The sequence below is a fragment of the Solea senegalensis genome, linkage group LG14 (assembly GCF_019176455.1).
Source record: "Solea senegalensis isolate Sse05_10M linkage group LG14, IFAPA_SoseM_1, whole genome shotgun sequence".
NCBI lineage: Eukaryota > Metazoa > Chordata > Actinopteri > Pleuronectiformes > Soleidae > Solea > Solea senegalensis.
Genome location: NC_058034.1, coordinates 396,585 through 407,014, shown reverse-complemented (window position 1 = coordinate 407,014; position 10,430 = coordinate 396,585).

Here is a 10,430-nt window from a genome sequence, read left to right as displayed (position 1 = left end):
GAAAACCAACCCAAACTGTGCTGGGACCACAGTGGGAGCTGGGACCACAGTGGGAGCTGGTACCTTAGTGGGAGCTGGGACCATAGTGGGAGCTGGGACCATAGTGGGAGCTGGGACCACAGTGGGAGCTGGGAGCTACCATAGTGGGAGCTGGGACCAGTGGGAGCTGGTACCATTAGTGGGAGCTGGGACCATAGTGGAGGACTGGGACCATAGTGTGGGCCCATGGGAGCTGGGACCACAGTGGGAGCTGGGAGTGGGAGCTGGGAGTGGGTGGGGGAGCTGGGACCATAGTGGGAGCTGGTACCCAGTGGGAGCTGTGGAGCTGGGACCACAGTGGGAGCTGGGACCACAGTGGGAGCTGGTACCTTAGTGGGAGCTGGTACCTTAGTGGGAGCTGGTACCTTAGTGGGAGCTGGGACCATAGTGGGAGCTGGGACCATAGTGGGAGCTGGGACCACAGGACCAGCGATGACCCACTCACAAAAATAAAACGACTAAAGACTAAAGTAAGTCAATTCTTCACCACCTTTCATACTTAAAACGACCTTCAACGACCTAAAGGACAATTTCAACATTTGATATCATTGTGTGTGTGTGTGTGTGTGTGTGTGTGTGTGTGTGTGTGAAAAGCCTGAACAGAAAAGAGTGGAGATGAGATGACAGTCTCTCTCTCCTGTGTGTGTGTGTGTGTGTGCAACATAAAGCTCTCACCAGAGCTTTGAGGCATAATCATGACACAATTAAGATAATTTTCCCCACGACTGCTGGTGGCGAGAAAAGCAATTTTTACGGCGTTGTAATCGAGTGTGTCTGTCAGATTAAGATAACGGCCTGTGAGTTGAGGAAAATTGTCTTGACGAACTCTTTGGAGTGGGATCCAGATGCAGGTGGCCTCAGGTTTCTGCTTTGCCCACAGGGGAGTGAGTGCTGGTCTGATTTGTTTTTGGCTGGTTCTGTGTCTGTGGGCATCCGTCGCCTCATCACCTGCTTCTTCTTCTTCTTCTTCTTCTTCTTCTTCGTGACCTTCTCCTCACGTCTTTCACTTGTCGTCCAGAGAAGTGTGAGAAGGCTGAAAATCTGATCATTAAATCAAGTTTCCAAGTTCTTAGAGCAATTAAACACGAAGGTTCTCCTTCGTGGCACTTTTACTGTGAACATGTTCAGTGTTTTTATTTGTAACGCCGTTACTTTATTCACTAACTAATAATGTAACGCGTTGTTTTTTGTTTCCGTCTCCGTTCTGTTTGCTGAGATTTTACAACGTCACACTGTTCCCGTAACAATCTTAGAGATCAATAAAGTTTATTTGAATTGAAAAACAAAGCACGTGTCGCCCTCTAGCGGCCCACACGTAAACAAACACGCGCCATGAAGACAACTGGACAGGGCAGGGCGTGACGTGACGTGACGTGACGGCGTGACGACATGACGGCGAGCGAGAGGGGAAGAGAAGTTTGTCCTCGTGCAGGTTTTCACGTCATCTCACCTGAAGAGCAGCGGGAAAAACAGCAACAACAATCCGCTGAAGCGCAGGTAAGTTTAATTGTTTGTTTGGATGCATTTTAGCAACATCAGGTGTTTTTATGTGAAAACATCAGAAGTGAAATGAACTCAATCAATCAACGTTTATTTAATGGCAGCGTTGGAAAAACGTTTCACAGTAACTCAGAAGTTACTTTTTTTTTTTACAAAGTAACTAGCACAACACAACATAACTGTGGCTCGTTTAGGTGAACCTCTGATTACGACCCATATAGAGCTGCAACTAACGATTCTCGTCATAATCCATTAATCGAGTAATCGCTTGGTCCATAAAACGTCAAAAAATGTTGATCATAAATGAAATGATAATGTTCTCAAACGTCTTGTTTTGTCCACAAACCAACGTGATGAACTTTGAATGATCTCAAAGAAAATATTCACATTTAAGAAGCGGAAACAATCAGAAATCGTGTTTTAATCATGAAAAAAGCTTCAAACCGATTCATCGATGGTCAAAAGAGTTGTTTTTATGGTAACAGGATATCAACAGTTTCTGCTGTGGACTAAAAATACAGTATTTTAGTTTGAGACATGGTGTGGCGCCAGTGTTTTTGTAGGTTTTGTTAGTTGGTTGGGTTTTAAAATACCTGTTGATGCATTTTTTTCCCCTGTGCACAAATACAGTTTTTAACGAATAAAGACACATTTTTAACAAAATATTTAAAACAACACAACAAAGTGAAAGATTGTGAATCCTGCCTGTGTGTCACACAGCATTATATTCATCCGTCCACTAGATGGCAGTAATAGACTTGGATTTGTTCACCTCTGAGCCAGAACCAGCCTCTGTCACTGGGTGTGTGTGTGTGTGTGTGTGTGTAAATGCAAACACCTTAAGTATATGAGACATTATAATCTGCTGAGCTATTAAATACTGAAATGAAAAGGTGTTTTATTATTTAACATTTTATTTGCGGATTATGGTGAACAACAATAATAATAATAATAATAATAATAATAATAATAATAAAAGTCCAATTTCCCTTTCTCTTCTTCCTGTTATGTCTTTTGTTTAATGTGAATTACTGTTGAAAATATCAAAAACCTTTCACAAAAAAAAGTGATGCCTGTGTTTCATTTCTCGCTCCAATCTCTTTTCTGTCAAATGTTAACGCATGAATGTATTCCCAGCATCAGTGGTAGTTCAGTCCAGAAACAGTAATAATAATAATTTAATCTATTGTGATGACTTATTTTACATTCTTCATCCTTCTTTCAAACAGATTCATCAAAGAAACGAGTCATGCAGTAGTAATGAGGGTAATGTAGTGTATATACATGCATATTGAATGCATCTGTGAGGAGTTGTTTATTATGTCTGTAACATTCATCGTGAACTTTCCCGCAGTGTTGAAGGGGGGGAGTGTCCTCTGAGTGGAATCTTTCATTTTTCTGTTGCTTTTGCTTAAAAAGCCTCCGTCTGTGTGGCTGCTTTGGTCAATTTGGATTTTAGGGCCTTGTCACTAACCGGCACAGACAGACTGTAGAAAGCCCCCCACGCCCCCACGCCCCCCCGCCCCGCCAGCCAAACTGGCAGGGCTCAATCAAATGATGCCACACACACACACACACACACACACACACACACACACACTCTGGCGTGTGTGAAATTTTACTCAACTTAAAAGGAGAAAGGAAAAAAAAAAGCATCCAATTTGCCTCCTGATTTGTCCTGCACTGGTTTTCATTCACTGCATTTCAGAGAGATCACAAATCCGTCAACAGGACACGAGTACGAGTTTCCCTAAAAGATTTTACTGCGAGAGGGAAAATGTCCACAAACCTGCAAAAAAAAAAAGTGTGTGTTTAACTTTGTTGGAGTTAGATGCACAGAGAGACCCCCAGGTGGCGCTCAAGCACCTAAACTTCTGCCCTCTGTCCAGACCATAACTATCTATCTATTATTCACTCTCTGTAAACTCCACACAGAAAGGTCCTTGTGTGGCAACAATGTTAGCCACTGATCATTAACTATTATACTATTATATACATTTAGCAGTGAGCATTCACATTGTTGCAGACATTCTTGCTACTGTGTTTTTCTTCTTCTTCTTCTTCTGATTATAATAATATATAATGTTATATATATATATATACATATATATATTATTGTATTGTTATATCGTTATCTATGGTCCTGAAAAGACCAACTGCATTATTCTGAGGAAATGCACCTTCTAGTTTTTTGACTTACAGCATCAGTTTTTGATCATCTGAGACTGGAAACAGAAACATCCTTTATTCTGTGATTACTTTATTATTTTTTGTATATAATTTTGTATTTCTCTGTGTTTCTCTTGTTCCCATTTTCTGTCATTCAAATTCACTGAATCTGGAAATATTTCCATAAGAACCTTTTTGTTGAAATTAGAAAAAAACCCCACATTTTTTTTGCTGTGCATGGGGGTCATGGGTCAACTCTGGTCACGCTAGAAGCTCAAACCTATCTGCAGAATGAAGTGTAAATGAAACAAAGTGCCTGCGACTCATGTGACTGGAATCGATAATGACGTCATTACACTGTTAACTGGAACTACAGTATTTAGTATTTATTTAATAGCGTGTATTTGATTAAAAGTTACTTATTGTTAGGTACATTTAGCTTTTATTTCTTACTTATAAATGTGTATAAAGACATATGTACAGGACATACATACTATTTTCTGTTTGATGGCTATTATGTGTTTCATTCAACTGTGACGTATTTCCAAATTTCACAAATTCAATCTGATTTTAAACATTTCGAGTTACAGAGAGATACAGTTGGTTTCATCAGATTGTGCTTGAAAAAGGATATTTAAGGACTTAATAATTCTGAGTTGGGTGCCCTCTTTTTCCCCATTCAAGGCCCTGCCCCTGTAAAGTTTGTGCACACCATTGTACTGAGACGGGTATATTGACCAGGAGGGGTCACATGGGACTGAGAGTGAATTCCCAGGACAGTTTCATTGTTCACTCATCTGTATATGGGAAAATGAGTGAACATGAAAACAACAACAACAACAGAACAATAATAATAAAATAATGATAATGTCTGGTCGTGAGTGAGCGAGTGAACAGGCTCTGCGTGTAGCTATCTGTAAAGGTGTTGGTGTCGTGTTGCAGCATGTGTCTGTCATTACTCAGCCTTGTTTTTCAAACAAACCAAAGTTCAGCCGAGATGGCACAGCTGATAAATGTTTGTTGTTCAACTTTATGACTCATAACTGAAACCTCTTTTCTCTCGCTCCACATTTTAGCATGAAAACCAGGTACTTTTTTGTAGTGGCGAGTAGAGCCGGTGGAAATGCGCCATAAGTGGCTAAAACAGAGCTCTTGTTCTCCACGTTGCTGTTGTTTTTTGTCAAGCCCAAAAACAATGTTGAACATTGCAGACATGACATCGTCATCACTTTAGCAACATTAGCATTTCTTTCTATGTAGTTAGCCATGACAGACACTGCTCTGCTAACTTCTGATAGTCTGATAGCTTCAGCAACAAATATCAAACACATGACATGGGTGTGTTTGTAACCTAAAACTTATATAGTATAGTAGAATATATATATATATATGTATATATAGTATACAGTATATATGCAGGTTCTGTTTTTTAACTACTTAACTATAATACACATACATCGCTGCTGCTGTTAGCGTTACTTATAGTTTTAGCCCTTTTAGCTCAAAGCCTGCAGTGCCATGTTTGAATCGAATGTAACATTTCTGATGAATTATCCCTTTAAGTGCCCCGAACACCAATGAATCTGCATTTCAATGCCATCAAACAAAAATATGAATTCATGCTAATTCTGATGATGTAAACAGTGCTCGTATCAGGAGCAGATACTGTATATATTTTGAAACTGCATGCATATGAATGGAAAACACTGGATTCTGGTGGAAGGTGAAATGCAAAACAGATTTGTTGTGATGTAAATGATGATGACAATGTCATTTCAGAGTCAATCTGGGGGCTAAACAAGCAAAAATCACTGGGTCTGACCTTGTACAGTGAAAAAAACACCCACCCTGTGGAGTTCCTGTTCCTGGGATGAAAAAGCCCACTGTGGCAAAAGAGGGATTTGGTGACATTGTCTGGACTCCAGCCTCCTCGTTGTGCCGCGCTTCAGTGACAGCCCTCTTTTAGTATTTCCTGTCAAACAGAGCATTGTTGCTTTTAGTTCACCTTAAGTGTCTAGACAGTGGTTTTGCTGCTCCGCTGGTTCTCCTGGATTGAGGCCAAATCTTCCCTCTTGGAGGCGATAAGAGTCTTATCTTGCTGCTGGAGGGGCTGGAGACCGGAGCAGAGCCGGAGTGAGTGTCACTCAGGTGAGAGTGTGGGCACCTTTAAGAGCAGCGGGGAGAAACATTCATCTCAAAAAAACGTTCATGACCATTAGCAAACCATTATCAATGTTACTGACATCTCATTGGCAACAAACAGACAACTCCTCCACACAGAGATCCCCAAGAAACAATGAAATGAGTCCACACACGATGGCGGTTTCAAAACAAACATGATGAGTTTCTCCTCCAGAGTTTGGCTGTCGGCGAGTACGGGACGTCATCCGGAGCAAAAGTGGAGCCGCGGTGGAGCGAAATCGTGCCTCGTAGCCCGGGCGCCGCAACACTCTGTACATTGACTGTGTATGTGAACACACTTCACAGACAGCCATTTCTCATTGAAACTCACTCCTCACCAAAGTCCACTCAAACCATCGGGGATTTTACCATCGCGGCACACAGGAATTATTATTGATCCACTGGATCCATGGATCATGAGCACACAAGGGCATGTGAAGGTGCGCAGTGAAGACAAATGCAAGAAAATGTCCTTCGTCATGAACTTTGAAGAACAACGGTTCTTTTTTTTTTACCTCCCAGCAGCACAAAGATAAATGATGAGATTGAGGTCATCCATCGACGCACAATGAAGAGTCTACATTCTTCCCAACAAAGAGCAAGAGGCTAATACAACGACTATTCAACCGCTTCCCTTTATGCACGTCTTCACAAGAAAATGTTTGTTGTGCAAAGTCCAAGGTCCCTCATGTAAAAATCAATCGCGGGATTGTGCGCTGGTCCTTGTTTGAAGTCCATTGTCCAGCCCGGTAACACAAGAATGCCACTTTTATTCACATCATAGTTGATCCACAATATTGGCCAATGGTCCTTAATTCCTCTCCATGCAAGGTAACTCTCCCTCTCTAAGTAATTCAGACTCTTTTCTTTTCACTCTGAATGGCGCAGCATGTGTTGCAAAATGAAAGGGATTCAATAGATGTGGATGATTTATTCAAGGGGAGAAGCATTTCGACTTTAGAATGAGAAGCTGGACTATTCTTTTGCCAAGGACACACTATTTTCTCCAAAACAAGGCAAAAATCTATGGCTGCTCAGTTAATTTTGCCCACAAAAGAAAGGGAAACAGAAAAGTTGTTTTGTCCACATGTTCAACTGGGTGACGCGGATTTCATTTTGACCGTATATGTGTTTGTTTACACTAAAAAAGGAACTACGGTGGCCGTCGCATACTGTACCACATGTTGTAGGATTAATGTAAGGGTACGGAAACCCAACAATCTTTATATAAAAGCCATTATACAAACGTATACGTTCAATGTGTTTCAACAAAACCTCCTCAATGTTGCAGATTAGACCTTAAAAAATAATAAAATAAAGTTGTTTTTTTAAGAAAAAAAAAAAAGAACAAATTGTATTCAGTTGTATTCCCCAGGATTTTTTTTTAACGTAGAAAAGTGCGTAATTGTATTTGAAAAACTGGCATTGAAATGTTACTTAAAACAAACTGAAAGTAATGTAGTTTAAGGACAGTGAAGCAGAACAAAAGATAAAGTCTAGACTGATTATTATTACGATTAGTGTTATTATTTTTTTTTCCTTTAAAAAGAAAAGAAAAGAAAAATGTCTCGCGTGAAGCCAAAGTGTGAGTCTGTCCCTGAACTTAGGAACAATTAGAATTTTCCTCTTAAAGTTTCTGGGTTAGTGTTAGACATTTGATGAAACGGTGACATTTTTTCCCGTACTTTTCTGCCATTTTATGGCTGAAATAATCTTTGTTTATTTTGAAATAAAGTGGAGTTTGCTTGAGCTTAGACGTGATGTGGAGCATGTGAAGTGTGTCTTTGTGGCCACGGCTTGCTTGTTTGTGTTGTGCTGTGGTATAATGGTGGTGTTTTGATGCTTCACTGACTGTGACATTTGATGGTGCAGGCTGTCAGGCCTTGTCTTGGATTAAGGGCAGCATCAGGCAGACATGTGTCCTCTCTCGCTTTTGTATTGGCTGGGTTTTTTTTTATCTTGGCGAAATATAATTTTTATCTGACTTCATTCAGAATGACAGTTCCTCAAAATCGCTCGACACTGAGGGATATTCATTACTTTTTGTGGACCTGCCTGGGTAGCCCGTCAACTTTTCATCTGCCTTCATCTCTCGTCTATTTCACTCTCTCAGATAGGCCCCGTTTTTTTCCTGCCTGGCAATTTTCCTGCTTTACTTTGCTATGACCTTCCTGCTTAAATTGCTTGGCTTGTGTTATTCACAGTTTGAGATTTACAGAGAATAATATTGCACCACAGGATTTCCCGCACTCTTAGGTGCCCAATAACTTGTGACAGAATTTCAGTGGCCTGCTTGTCTGTATTTTCTCAGCTTAGGTGTAGGTGATGGAGGGGCTGTAGCTCTCATGTGGCACCGCTGAACCAAAAATGCTCACCCTGTGATGGGGAGAAAAAAAGTGCACACACAGTTCACAGCAGCACATTCATTTCAGGGACCGCGGTGAAAAACAGAACTAATGAAGCGCCTCTTTTCCGCTTCTTAGAGGTAAATAAGACCAGCAGTGACTGAATGAGCGGCATCTGGTGGGAAAATATTTTGGGTTCATTGTGTAACTGTGCTGTGCAGGTCCACACAGTGACCTGCACACAGTGACCTGCACAGCACATACAGTATATGCCCGGTTTTATTTGAAATGTATTGCAAATTTAAATAGATTTTTAAAAGAAAGTAAAGGAAGTGCAACTTGAAGACTTGATTATCCTTCCCATGCTGCCGGCACAGCCTTCAGGAGCAATGTGGGGTTAAGTGTCTTGCCCAAGGACACATGTAGACGAGCAGACCTGGGAATCGAACCCACATGAGGAATTACACACCTGGACGACGAGTCAGTCTCTAGAAATGTGAAAGATTTGCTGGACAAACACTCAAACTCAGAACTATACGATGCATGATATGGTTCGAGCACTACTCGACTTGACTCGGCTCTATTCTTTTTCTGCTATCCCATCGGCTACTTGCTACCTGGTGTGGTCAGAGAGTGTCATCACTGGGTGAGTCGTGAGCGCTACGTCCGACGCAACAATCAAACTGAACAATGCTGAACTGTAATCCTGAAAACGTGTGTTAATCTCCAACATTTAGCAAGGAAACGACTACGTTCTCAATATTTAACAGAGGCGTCTGGTGTATTTAGTGACAGCACTGCTGAAAATCACAATCCACTCACTCGTCTTCTACCACTTTACCCTCGGCATTAGACGTAGGGCGAATGCGGGATACACCCTGGACAGGTCCAGTCAAAACCCCGTTCAGATCCGAGTTGATGGAAAACTTGTGTCATGTTAGCATAAAAGCAGCCTTGCATGATCAGGGCCACTTTCTCCATATTTGACCATTGTTACGAACCACGTGGGTTTGTTTACACTGAAGACAAATGCACACGGCCAGGAGAGACGATGGATGGATGAATGTTCATGGTGGTGTTGTCAAAATTGGTATTGTAGGGTGAGGCAAAACAAAACCAACGACCAGACTTCCACAGTTCCAAAGTGTAACTATGTAACTATGTCAGTGTATGTACTAATGTTATGTGCTGATATCTACTGCTCCACTGGTAAAAGCTTTCATCACTCAGCACGAGGCGCGTTGTCCCAAACTCCTCCCCCTCATTAACACCGTCGCTGTCTCTCCATCATCTTTGTCTCTCCACCACTCGCAGGGCGGTGTCAGATTTCACTACCAGACCACGCCCCCTCACTGGTCCCCACGCACCCTCCGTCCTCATCTCCTTCACTCTGCTCTCAGTCCACTTCATGGCATTTTTCACCAGCAGATGTCAATGCACGCTGGGCTTTTAATTGTTGTCGCACTAATACTTGGGATGTTGTGGTTTCCTCCTCTCGTCCACCAGCGGGAGTGATGTGATTCATAAACATCCTCCTTTATTCTCCTAATCTGCTTCCATTGCACATGCCAATTTTTCTACCTCCCTCAAGCATAAAAAAAGCCCTTGTATGACATTTCAAGATTTGTCTTTTCGAGTTTCCATTATGCACAAATCAAATATGCGCATAAAAACAGACCCAGCGAGAGCGAGCATTGCGACACTCCCAGAGACTTTGTGGGTGATGAAACCACAAACGTTCCAGTACTCAATAGATCCTTTGCAGCTTTATTCATTACGTTATTACGTCACCAAGCTTAGATTCTAATTGCCGTTAGAACGTCAGTGATTTTACCACACAGCACTAGGGCACTGGTTGATCCTCAGAACGTTTAAATACAGTCTGTTATATTGTGACTTTGGTAGACCAGCAGCTCCTGTCAACTAAAAATGTGGACTTTCTCGATGGAACCCCCAATTCCAAAGACGTTGGCGCGTTGTGTAAAACATGAACAAGAACAGAATACAATTATTCAATTGAAAACTCTAATATTTAATTTTCAAACTTTCACACTCTCATTTTGAATTTTAAACGCTGGGACAAAGACTGGGAAAGTTGAAGAATGCTCAAAGAACACATGTTTGGAACATTCCAAAGGTGAACAAGTTAATTGGAACGTGATCCTATGATAAATGGAGCATTCCCCAAAGAATCGT